The sequence below is a fragment of the Nipponia nippon genome, unplaced genomic scaffold (assembly GCF_047370975.1).
Source record: "Nipponia nippon isolate SJK-2023a ecotype South Korea unplaced genomic scaffold, ASM4737097v1 scaffold_3, whole genome shotgun sequence".
NCBI classification, from domain to species: domain Eukaryota; kingdom Metazoa; phylum Chordata; class Aves; order Pelecaniformes; family Threskiornithidae; genus Nipponia; species Nipponia nippon.
Genome location: NW_028262347.1, coordinates 121742159 through 121755793, shown reverse-complemented (window position 1 = coordinate 121755793; position 13635 = coordinate 121742159). Strand labels below are relative to the sequence as shown.

The 13635-nt window shown below is 40.8% G+C and overlaps 1 protein-coding gene across 6 annotated transcripts in view; it reads right to left on the bottom strand.

Annotated features, from left to right (window-relative positions):
* PLEKHA1 (pleckstrin homology domain containing A1) overlaps positions 1-13240 on the bottom strand; it is a 38283-nt gene extending 25043 nt beyond the window's left edge. For 5 of the 6 annotated variants that reach the window (XM_087765944.1, XM_087765942.1, XM_087765943.1 and 2 more), the window contains exon 1: positions 13048-13240. The gene's annotated coding sequence lies outside the window, so the exon portion shown is untranslated. Of the gene's footprint in view, positions 1-12705; positions 12996-13047 lie in introns of those variants that run through there. The other variant, XM_087765941.1, reaches the window with a different exon arrangement.
* Between the last annotated feature and the right edge of the window lie 395 nt (positions 13241-13635).

The following is a 13635-nucleotide window of genomic DNA, read 5'->3' as shown; positions in this document are numbered from 1 at the left end:
CCTTCTCGGCAGATGTGAAGAAAACGAAACAAGGAAAACTTGTTTTTGAAACAAGATACAAATTGATTAAGATTCCTTGAATAAAACCAACTGAATGTTAGAGCATCTATATTTCAATAGAATTTTATGAAAAGTGAAAGGAGGACACTCATAAGGCCCCATTATGAGCATACGATTCGCTAAAGTTGAACTACTCCAATACTACTTTTTTTCCCTCAGGGCAAAAGACAAAATTCAGAAGCTTTGTCTTATTTGTCAATAAACCAATTTTCACAGAAAAAAAAACCCAAAATCATACAGATTTTCTATTTCAAATTACTACTAGCTAATTTCTAGCCTACAAAATAATACTACTTGCAGTTCCTTTGTCCTCTGATGAAAATACAGGATAACTATAATTAATTTAAAAACTTAGGGTGTAGAACTGCTGTTTTCTTCAGACTAGTTCAAAATTCCTCACAGGATTACTGACATCTACCAGACAAACGCTCTTAAAGAACAAGAGAGAAAAAAATGCCTCTAACTTTATTATAAAAGTGAAATCAAACATGAAATCATGCAATTATTTTCCAGTTTTAGAAGTCTGCTTCCATCATATTACACCTTGGCAAGATTCCATTATAAATTAATACCAGTTCTATTCAGCATTCATTAACGAACCACAATTTGTAGTGCACATAAAAAAAAAATCAATTTGTGCCTTTCTTCTAGCTACTAAAGCAACTGAACGTACATGACAAAAGCACCACTACGACACCCTTCCTGGCAATGCTAGACTGAGCAAAAAAGCAACAAAGACAGAATTACTACATTACTTCTAAAGATTCATAAAAGGAATTGTAGAACTCCGACATTAATCCTTCCGAGTAGGAAATCTGGCTGGAAGACCAGCAGCCTAACAATTCACCAGAACTTCAACTTAAAAGTGTCTTCAGAATATGGATCCTGTCTTATATAGATATGATTTATTTTTCATGAAATTATTATTTTGGGCAATTATAAAACAAAAAACTCCAAGTCTGTAGATTTTACAGTTCTTATTGCATGCACACTTAATTATTTTCTGCAGCAGAATCCGCAGCACAGAACAGTGTAATAACTCTTCTGCCCACTTTTAGAATCAAATACTATAAAAAGATTACGAGTTCTTAGAGAGAGAAGCTGAAGGCATCAACCTATAACAGATTACATACAACTTCATTTTATTTTGCCTTCCCTGGCTGCAGTGGGGGGGGCAGGGGAGGGAGGAGATAGGAGTCAATGACAGTGCTACTGCAGGAAAAAAAAAATATCTCTGTGGCCCATTTCCTCTTGGTTCTTGCCATAATCTAGCAAAAGCTAAAGTATTTTTGAAAACCCATTTTGTGGACTATATTGACATTCATTTGTAAGAATTCAGAAAACTCTCGTCTCCTTAAAATTCCTTCTTGGAGGGTTGTGTTATAATCCAAACAGGAGGTCTCGCTTATTTTTGAAGTCTTACATCCCTCTTTCCAGTGGCGGTGTACTAATTTAAGCAGGTACATACCTCATCAGCCCAGCTTTTCTCAGATTTCCCCTCTCACCACTGTTTTCCTCTCGGGTGAGAGAGGAACCAACATTCCTCAACATTTATATCACAAACTGAAGGCTGCCTGGCCTCCTGGGCACCGCTATAAATAAAAATCACAGATCACCTTCTCCCAGTCCACAACTGTAAATGCATGACTGCACAACTAGAACCTGCAGAGGCACACAAGCATCTCGCTTTCACCATTTATAACAGACTGCTTAAACTCTCCTACATTAATTTCTATTTTTAGTTTCACACCAGCACCTGCTCTTGAGTTCACCTCCTTTACAGTTTGGTTGCAGCCTCCACATCTTCAAGTACAAAGTCTATACGAGACTATTAAAGTGGCATGCAAAGTAATGTTTCTACGGCCCAGTCTCGCCTCTGACAGCTAATGCTTCATTTCCACAAGCAGGCATAAACCACGGACCGCTGGCTCACTAGAGAAAGTGGAACTTCGTATGAATAAATGACCATGCAATAGGCTTTGCACTATCCACATGAAAGCTTGACTAAGAAATACAGCAAGATGAGCACTGCTCCTTAATACTGTTTAGCTTTATTTTACATGTGTTTCCCCCAAGCTTTGTATATAATTTTATTATTATTTTTATTTGTTTAGAGTAACACTTCTACTTCCTGCTGTATTAGCATATGGACATTTTGAACTTTAGATGTAACTTACCACAGGAGATAACTTTGGGGTTCTTTTTCTATTAGCTAAGAAGATTAAGAAACATACATTACTACTTACTCATGTCTCTGAAATGATGAACAACATCCATAAAACTACACTTGATAAATATAAAATGATGCCATGAGTCATACCCGTCCCTCCTCCCCACTCCCCTTTTTAAGCTCTACTGTTTAACCTAGCTCCATCGCCGCCAAGGGAAGGTAAGCAGCATCCCCAGCAACCTCCAGTCTTCCCTGCAGTTCCAGGACCAGCTTAATTGAGTGCTCTTGGCTTTTGCCTAGGCAATTACTATCAGCTTCCTGCTGTAAATCAGCTACTCTCCAGTTGGTCATCTCTTTTACTGGCCATTTACTCCATTTACAGGCTCCCAAGGGTAAGGGATGAGTTCAGACTGTCCTGCTTAAACCTTGAAGAGCACAGCAACGAAAGCTGTCCTTCTTGCATACATCCAGGACACCAAAGGCTGGGGGGGGGGACCCCAACCCTGAGACAACCAGCTCAGAACAGCCTCTGAAAACAAGTCACATAAATCTTCCAGGACAGTTGTTCAACCTTCTTTATTTTCAACCCCTTGACAACCTTCCAGTAGAGGCAGAACACCATATAGATAATTTAAGCCGAAAGACGACATCTCTGCTCATCTTTCACAAACCCCTTAAAGCCGCAATTTTTTAAGTACCCAAAACATGACAGAAAAACACTAATCCAGGAGCTGGAGAGATGACTTGGGTACGATTCTGACAACAACTGAAGATAATTTAGGACTGACTGTTTTAAAATGACATGCTGAACTTTTCTATTTCCCAAAGATCCTTCACTGATTCGTTTTTGTTCTGGAGGGCACAGCAGACATTGTATGCTTCTGTTAAACAGAGAAGACATGACTTTGATAAGCTAGAAGCATATGAAACTATTAGCAACATTTTAACTATATCTACAAACAAGAACTGGAAGTCTCCAGGGTATGCTGACCCCTAAATTTAGATTCCTTCTCTAAAGTGGCTAAGAAGAAGGAAAAAAGCAGCTGCAAAAGGCCAGTATTCACCTGGAAGAGAATTCCTAGGCATAAGAAGTTAATCTTCAAAATTAATAAACCTGAAATAAGTACCAGTAGCACTGACAATATATCCCTCCCTCAGCATCTAATCCAACTTCCAACCAGGCCACAAAATAGAAGATTCACTATTTGCACTGGTGAATCATCTAACAAAAACAGCAGTCTTATCTTGCACTTAAGTCTTGCTCAGTCATCACTTTGTCTTCAAAAAGACATCTGATCTGCTATTTTCCGGGAAGACTTGTTACATCACGGTAGAGCCAACTATTCCCTTCTTTTCAAGTGTACCTCAGCAAGTCCAAACTATTCTATGGTTCTAAGTCAAATGACTATAATTTTATTCCATACTATCTACTACTTAAATGCTACAGCATTAATCCTAGGTGCTTTCAACATCCACATATAACCAACGTTTATTAAAATATACATTTTACAACAGAAATGCATCAAAGCATACAGTTTGATATACCTTCTTTCAGTACAGATTGAATCCAGTAAAACCTGCAACACTCCAAGACCCTTGGTACAATAATATGCCAGTGAGAAACAGTTGGCTCAAACTGAAGCAAGGAACAACTGAGATGAAGTTAACCACAAAAGATGCATGCAATTAATTAACACGGCCCACCGCAGTTAAGGTTTTTCACAGCCATTTCGGTCTGTTCCCCGACTCCAGGCACACTGCTCGCCAGACAGCTGCAATCCTTCACCGTGGGCACCGACATCAATCCACACACAAGCTCTTCATCTTTAGGCTAAACGGCAGTAATGTTACCTTTCTCTAGGTCAGAAGTTCAGTATGTTTTAGGGGAAGATTGGAGTTCTAAGGAAAATGTTCTCAAGTTACCCGAATCCATCACCTGCTGGCCTGTTTCAAATACTGATCTACAAGTTCCACGCTGGAACAGACTGGTACTTCCTTGAAAACTTTTGCAGGAATTTCTGCAAGTGATGTGCCAGGCTCTTAATTTAACCCCTTTCCTCCATTTTAAGGTATTTGCAATAGCAGCCTAAGGCTTTGGGATACGATGAAATGAGGAAATGAGCTGCACAGGATGCAAAATTCCTCTCTATCACTGATCTCTTAAGACAGCCAAAACAGAAAAACCTCACCTATTAATGGTTTTTCCCTAGCTAAAACAAGTATTTTAATTGTCCCTCTACAGGCACTGAGCTAACGCAGATAAAAGGAAGCTTCCTGTGCAATGAGGCCATTATAAAACACACTCCTGAAATGTATCTTTTAATAACTTATGAGTGACGACTAGCCTAGAAAGCAATAAAGTAAAATAACAAAGTTAAAAGACAGTGAAGGAATATGTTCAATAACGCAGTTTTTATGACAGTCAGAAGTACAGTTTTCATCACTTCATATTAAGTCTAGGTAATACAAAGTTACTCAAAATGAGATATAACCAGAGAGATGAGTACAACAGAGGAAAATAAAGTATAGTTACACTAATTCGCTTTGACTTATCTCATACAATCTCAAAAAAAGTTTTTAAAAGCTTATTAATTTCAGTTAGAGACTAGTTAAAATGTTTAATAATGCAGGTTCAGAGTTAATCATTATTTACAATTATTTTTAATGTTGTTATGGGCCTTTTCAAAATTTTAAATAAGTGCTATATGTAAAACTCCAAATACAACAAATTAGGTCCTTGTTCTTGAGAACGCTTACATGCATTAGTCTATAGAAATTGTTCCATTCATGACAACTAAACCAAATTAAAATTAAGTGGAGAATAAGCACATTCCGTATTAGGATTACTTATTATTACTAGTTACTCATTATTAAAAAACCTGTTTAATTTCAATTACTAATAACTGTTTCATCTAGGCCAACTGCTCCGAGAACTCAGATTCCACACACCGCCAGCTATTTCAAATTCAACCCAAACTTGTCTTCAAATATGAAAGGGCAAGAGTCCCAAAAAGCATCCCAATGGCTTTGAAGCACTCAGGCTATCTCCATCAAACTACAAATCCTGGTGAAGCTCATTTGACCCGAGGAATTTCAATAGAAAAAGGTGAGGCTGGTTAAAAAAAAAGTTTGCCATTTTTGAGCCAGTGTTGCTGATTTTCACTCTGAACCCTGGGTACAAGCTCACCAGCACAAACCTACACCTCCTTCCTGTGAAGTATGAAAAAAAAAAAAAATCAGAAGGCCAGCTGGTTAGGAAGTTAACAAGTTGAAAATATCTTATTCAGTTTTCACAGAGTACTCTTAGATTGTTAAAGAAATAGCAGCATGTACATAAGTGCGTGTTAAATTAATTTTGAAAGTACTACTTAAAAAAAAATTATCTGCCTTAGTAGCACCAAAACGTTGTGCTGAAAACATTGGGTAGAAGCCAAACAGAGGGAAACTTAAAGAGCATTGCAGTAGTAAAAAGATTACCTTTTACATACAGATCCAAGGGCAAGTTCCAAATTTAAATGCATGAATATCACATTCAGACTAATTCCATTAAACCGTACATTTAAGACACTCTAAAGCCAGCTCAGAGCAGCTGAATACCTGCAAACTGTGATTTCACATTTCATGTCTGCTAGTAGCACAGCATATTACAGGCCATCTGAACACAACTTTAAGACAACATTTAATAATTTTATCTACAGTGAGCTCAGAACAAAGCAAGCAAGCATATTTTTTTAAACACTCATAACCAACTGTGGAGTCTAACAAGGACTGTAAATAACTGATTTTTTCAGTTCATTTAAAGTATCAAATAATGAAAAGAATACTATTAGGTGAGTATTTGGTTTTACCTTTTTTAAAAATGTAAAAAGATTTAATGAAACAAAGGCACACAATGCAAGTCACTCATTATCAAATTTGATTTTATAGCACTAATTTAGCAAATTCAATGTAGAATAAAAAAATGCGATGGTTCATCTACATTAATACTTTGGGGAGGAAAAATTGTTGCCATTGAGATTTCACCTCACTGTTATTTTAATACCATGGGACTTCACAGTACTGACGACGTTCAGTTCATTGCATAAGCCACTACGCGGGCCAAAATTCCCGGTACTGCAAGGACTAGATGTCTCCTCCAGAATCTAGCTTACTTCTCAATCATGTTAGTACTGCACAAGGATTCACAGCGATTAGGACTAATCTCCAAGCTCTTCAGTAAGCGCAAGTTAGTGAAAGTTCTTTAGGAAGAGTAAGGCTTCGACTGTCTCATGTAAGTGAACCAATACTCACTTACAGAACACATGGCAGATCCTGTTTACCATGGTGGGAGAGGAAAATTAAGCTCCCACCAAATGGCAAGGTTTTCAGGTCACTACCTTCCCTCCCCTGCTTTTTTATACTTCTTAAATTCAGAAAATGAAATCCCACTCTGGTATATTTAATAAAAGTCTCACCTGACACAGAGAGAAACCCCATAAAATAAAAGCTTATCTGCAAAGACAGGTTTTGTAGCATAGTGCAAGCACGCTAACACTTCACTTGAAGCACACACTTCACTGCAACTTCTCACACAACTCATTTCCAGCAGCCTTCCTCCTTGGAAGCAAGCCGTGAGCCCCAGGAATTGTCCTCACATCAGCCCACGTCTGGTTGCTGACCTTCTTCCTTACCTTTCTTCTTATTTATGCAATGACACAAATACCAGTTTACTGCACAGCTGTTGTTCTGCACGGACAGTGGGGTTTCTCAAAGCCTAAATTACGATGCAGATGGAGAATAACAATGCTCCACCTACAGAGTAATCCCAATACTACCAGGAAGTCATCAGGCTCCTGGCACTTTGCAGGATTCCTGCCTGACCTATACACAGCGAGACGGAAATACTCCAGAAGAACTGCAAGTCCTGTGTATGTGCAACAACATGCCTGGAAATCCTGAACTTACCATGAGTATGCAACAGACCGGTTTTCCACATACTGTACTGCAGCCTTCCCCCAAGAAGGGAACAAATGGATCTCCCAAAGAAATCCTGCTTCTCCACTCAAAAAAATCAGGGCACCAGCACAAATTAGGAAGACAGTATAAATAAATTACAGCACCTACAGTGAACTTGATTTAAGGAAACAAAAAAAAAAAGTCAACGAGGAAAAAAAAAAATAATCAAAGCCTGAAGTCCTGAATAAGCAGGAACAATTCTGAAGCAAGAACATCCTTTAAGCACTGCTACCTAACTTTGAGGCACTAGTGCACATACGGGCACTGAGTCTACTAGCTATAGAAATAACTTGCCAGAAGAATTATTAGTACAGCCTAAGATTCCCTTTGTTATTATAAGCCTCCCTAAAGAGTTAACCAATATATTTAACAACATCTTTTGAAATGCAGTTTTAGGAGGACTGCTCACTCTTATAACAAACCCGACATGTAACTGTTCTAGCGCTTAACAGAACACTTAATTAAGTCACGAGTCTGAACAAGTTCAAACATATTTTCTTGGACATGGGATGTAAACGTGGTGGGTACCAAAGCACTCATGGAGAGCATACACATCCAAATAATTACTTATTAAACTAATGAATTAATCACTTGCCAGTATAGAGAGACTGTTCCTGGGAGTGTTGACTCTCAAAAATGAAAATGCATTTGCAAAGCTTGATAATTGCTGTCTAGTCTACATTTTCAGTTTATAGCAATGCCAATACCATCTTATATTTCCCACCAGAAGGATTTTAAATCCAAAATACTTTTAGCTCTATGAAGTTACTAAAGACATTGCTGTTTAGAGGTGGCTGCAAATTCTTTTCCCCCTCGGGGGAGCAGGGAGGTAGAGAAGCTGATCTTTTCTCATCCTCTTTCACATGAAAAGACAATAAATCAGACTGAATTTAAGAGATTCTGCCTATTGTGCCAGCAGAACAAATGAACAAAATTGATAGCTGAAACATTTGGCTGTAATGATTAGCTAGAATTAAAAGCGTTTTCCAAAGAGAACAGTCGATAAAAGAACAGAGGCAGCTTTGTTATTGTTCCTTGCGAGGCAGAATCATAATAGAAAAATATTGCCTGGTTCATTCAAGTTTTTAAAGCATTGTTTTTATACTTTCTTAAATAAACAAAGCAATGCAGTGCTCCTTAAAGTTTTAAGGACTCGCTTTCTCTCTTTTTAACTGAACCGAGAGATTTCCACTCAAAACTTCCCCCCGCCCGCGATTTTTCTGCTTTTACTCCTTCTGCCTGGAGCTTACCCCAAGCATTAAACTCGGGCAGACTCTTAGACCTCTCCCTCCTAGCATAAGGGAGCTATATGCCCCATGTTACTACCGCACCTGAACACATCAAAACCTGACCGATATATCCTTGTAACACTTCTGCGACGCAGACAGCTGCGACTCCTCTGCAGTTTCAGTATGAGAACAGAGGGACAGAGCAGCAGCTCGTCCCAGGCCACACAGGAAGGTTTTGGCAACGCAGTGAGCTGAACCTGTTTCCCAAGTCCCAGAGCAGCAACCTCACCATCGAACCACCTTTCTTCTACATAAAATACCTGAAACTATTCAGATTTTCAAGGCAAAGGCATATGTTCAAACCTGAAAACTGTTTAAACTGTTGAATGCCACGATGTCTACCAGACCTGCAACTCCCTATTGGTGCAGATAACATCTGTTAAAAGTGGCTTATATAGTTCTGCACCAGAAAGCTTAATAAGTTCCTTCTCCAAGATTAAAGAAACACCTACACATTCTAGATGCTTCTGCAAGTCCCTGGAGGGAGAAAATGCTGCTTAGTGCTGAGACAATGAACCAAGCTTCCTTCCTCAACAGTAACAAAACCCTACTGCTTTAACTACCACTAACAGGAAAGTGTTATTTATAAAATTGAGCCATATACAAATACGTACCTAAATGTTTCTCAAAGTCAACAGCATGTGTCAAGATGACCTTAGACATACAAATTTAAAAAAGTCCTAATTTCAGAGATCAGTATTAGAACAGAAAAAATTTTGGAACAGCTCAGCCATAGCTCCCGTTCCAATTCATTTCAGTCATTCTGTGCATTGAAGTGTTACATCAAATCCTGAACTTGACCCATACTTGTTACTCTGACCTCTTCGGCAGGTAATTTTTTAAAAGCAGCTACATTATTTCTATATGTCAGAGAAGCTCACTAGAATTTTGATATTTATGTTTCTTATATAATTTTATAAAGCATTGAGAGCAACACTTCTAGCCATGTCTTGTTGCATTTAGGCTCAAAAACAAAAGAATACATGTACTGACTGTTGTATTTCTTTTATCATTTGTTTCCTAGTGACATCTACAGCACTTGCTCCACTTTGTAAAAATGTTTTATGCTAGAGCCAGTTACCTAAATTCCCATATTTTGGCACTGAAGTAAGTTACTATTCTGTATTTTCATGCAATTATGCAACTGCACAAAGGTTTATTTGGCTCCAAACCCCATTAAGTATTTTCTAAGAATGTTTCTATTGTTCGTAATTATCACGAGGGGAAAAAAAAAACCCCACACCATCTTGCAAGAAACATCCATGCTCTTGTATCACAAGCTATTGTTTAGACAAACACCGAGGTACAGCTGGATACAAGAAAGTGCACACTCCTGCATGCAGGGAAACTTCCCAGTCACAACATGCACTCACTTCCCAATGCTGCTGCTTTGCTGCATTTTGACGGAAATATATTAACTATGATAACTGTCAGCTTAAATAACCAGGAACATTTAGTAATAAAGACATCGATGGAATTCTAAATCTACTAAAATAGATTAAGAATTTTGCAGGCCTGGCAGTTTGGGCTGTGTCCAACACTACACTGGAGACTGTATCACAAGTAGAAATCTGTTCACATTTCAGTAATGTCCTCAAGTTCTTTCTAATCTGTTACAGGCAATAAAAACTGACTTTTGCACTTCCTCTCTTCTACATTAACACTCTGACATACAGTCAGCCTTTATAATTCCTGTTGATATAGCTTCCTTGTCTTTTGAAATAAGCCATAGCTACCTGGAAAAACCAAGGCCTTTTCCTGCATTCAGGTCTTTTCCTCAAATACACACCTTCCTCATTCCCCATGTGTGTGTGTGCCTTCTCTGTCACTCAGTTACTACTCCTGAGGAAGAATAAGTACAGGGGGAAAGGAGGAGGAGGAAAAGCATTAAGATGCTTCCTACTTTATTCGTACACTGGTTCTTCTTGTGTCTATTCTCTAATTTATATGATAGCACTTGCTCCTCTGAAACATTTAAAAATTGCAATATACCTGTCAGTGACCTACTGTGCATCTTTATTTCCACCCTTGAAATACATAGCTATACAATGGACCATAAGGCCAATTGTAGTCATAAAGCACAGAAATAGCTTAAGAAAATAAATTTCATTTTTACAATTTACTAACTCGAAGTTAAATTTTCCACACTAACAGGATAAAATCACAATGTTTAATAACTGCAAAAAGAACACAAGGTAGTCACGCAAAGTTTTGCTTTTTATGCAAAGCTGTCTCCAGCAGTCTAGTATTCAGTGATATCCAGGATACACAAAAATCCCATGTATTATCTCTGGAATTATCATGTTCTGCAGCATCAGTGCTTATTTATCACTGAACTAAAAGGCTCTCCTCCAAATATCAACCAGGCTAAGAATCTCCCTCTACCGTGAGAGATTTCAGCCCACTTTTAACACTTACTCGTGTGACAAACAGGAAAACAGCACTTCTACACTTCTCTGCTTTACACAACTGACAGTTTTATGTATTGTTACTTGCATGACTCTCTCAAGTAAAAATAACAACCAGTAGCAGGAGGCAAGACTGCAGGGACCTAAAAGGCAAGGCCCCTGTGCCAAACCCACTGTTAAAACTGACTAGAATGCAGCGAGTGTCCTGTGAATTTATCCAACGTGGAGCCTCGTGGGAACAAGTGATAAAACTTAAAGAAGTCCTCCTATACATAATTGGATGTATAGACCTTCTCAACGACTACCAAATTTGCTTTAAAGTTGCACCTCTAACTCAGTTGTGAAATAAACTGATACAAGACTTCATCATACTTCACAACTACTTTCAAATCAAAAGTATTAAAAAACCCCATCCTTAAAAGCGTATAGTAAATTCATTAAGACAGAGTAACTCATCATAGAGCAACCAGCCAAAGTTGCCATGCAGAGCTCCAACTCCGTAAAGATTGTGTTTGTGCTGCATCATAACGAACACAGCCCAAGTATAAAAAGGAAGTGGACAAATCAAAGAGAAAAACAAACAAACAAACCCACCCAAACCCTGGCTGGATTCAACAGCGAGAAGCTTTTCCTGGCACCTCATAGGCCCAAACTGTATGATCAAATATGGCTCTGTCTTCCAGTGTCATGGGAAGAGAACAGAAAATGCATCTTTACAGACATCATGGCCTCTTTTAGTAAAGTAAGCAAGTTGCCAGAAGGCAACAAAAGAGCTGATGCCATTCAGCTTAGTATATACAGGGATGTCTAGTAGTCTCTTTAAAAGTACTATGCTTCTGTAAGAAGGTGAAGCATGGAGAGATCTAGCTTGTAAGAATCTTTAAAAAAAAAAAAGTAATTCTCCCTCTAGGCTTTACTCAGATAAGCAACGCCAATTTGCTCATGCCGAATTCATAATGCTCAGCCTAACAAATTAATAACTGTTTCCTCACCTGAAGATAAACTGTTCTTTTTGCTTGTTTATAAACTAACATAGTACCTTGATTAGTGAAAATTAGATTTTTTTTTTTTAAAAAAGGCCTCAAAACAGGACCTTATTCCCCAAAGAGAAATTGTTGTCCTCTTGATGTTACTTTGCAAATGTTTTATGCAATAGTATAATGCCTTTTATGAAGGTTATGCATTAGTTACACCTCAGGGAACTGCACAATACACACAGTATTTAAGTCTGCCTCGAGTCAGTAGCATGTCAAATGCACATCTGGAATTTTACATGTGCTAAAAACTGCGAGTATAACAATATTAGTTACAGTTTAACATTCATTTATAGTCAAGTTATCCATTTAAAGACACTTTGTTTCAGTAAATAACCAGCTAGATGAATAACCAGCTAAATAAGACGACCAAGCGAGAACACAACCGGGAGGCGCAGGCTTAGCATTGCTAGCCCAGGCGACAGCTTTCCAAAAGAGCCCTCTTCAGGGCTAGGGCCTTCGACAGCCAAACGCAGCCTGGACAGCAGGCGCTGGCTGCCCCAGCCGCGCTCAGCTCGCCTGGAGGCTGCAGCCGGAGACTTCAGCAGCAGGAGGGGGAGAGGCCCGGCTGGGCAGGCGGGGTGCCCCGGGAGCCCACACCCTCCCAGGCACCATCACTGCAGGGCTCTGCCCAGATAAGATCGCTCCTTCCCATCATGCTCAAAGACCGAAGTTGAGAAGAAGAGAGGAGAAGAAGAAAAAAAAAAAATAATAAAAAAAAATTACGGGTAATGAGATCATCTTCTTACCTCTGGGGATGTGACAGAGCCTTGACTGCTTTACCAAGGCAATTACGGCACGGCCCCCGAGGTGAAACACGGGGAGAGCCCCCGCGCCGCGGCGGCGGCTTCGAGGGAAAACGAAGAAAAAGGAGAGGGCGGAGGGAAGGGAAAGGCACGAAGCGGCTCCCACCGAGGAGCGACACAAAGGCAGAGGCGTCGAGGGAACCGGACGGTGCCCTGCCCGCTCAAACACCGGGCAAGCGCGGAAGGGAAACCATCAACCAGCCGCCTTCCCCGCCGGGCCGGGCCGGGCCGCCTCAGCCCCCCCTGCCTCGCCTCAGCGCCCCCGCCCCGGGCCGCGGCACTTACTGGAGTCCAGGGCAGTGCGGGAGCCCCCGTGAGGAGAGCCGGGCCGCGCGGGGACCCGCCGCCTCCTGCCGCGCTCCCCTCCCGGCCCGGCCCGGCCCGGCCCGGCTCGGCGCGGCGCGGCGGGCGGCCCCTTCTCTTCCCGCCCCCTTCTCCCTCCGAAGAAACTTCACCGCCGCCACCGACCGCGGCGACACCGCCGAGGCCCCCGCCCCGCCCCGCCCCGCCCCGCCCCGCCCCGCCGCGCGCATGCGCCGCAGCCCCGCCTCCCGGGCGGCACCGCTGCCGCGGGGCCTTCTGGGATTTGTAGTTTTGCGCCGGGGGCCGCGGCGAGGCGCAGGGCCTGCGGCGCAAGGCCTGACGGGAGTTGTAGTTCTCCGGCGGCGGCCGCTGAAGCGGCACAGGAGAAAGCATCAGCTGCCAGCCATGACACGAATACATCTGGCACCGCTTTTTTCTGCAGCTCTGTCTTCGGAACATGCGGTTATTTTCATTTTAATATTAAATTTAACGGGGAAAAGGAATTAGCCGTTTGGCCGTGTGGAGACTCTTGCCCTGCACTTCTCACAGAAGGCTTGTCGGTTCGCGGGC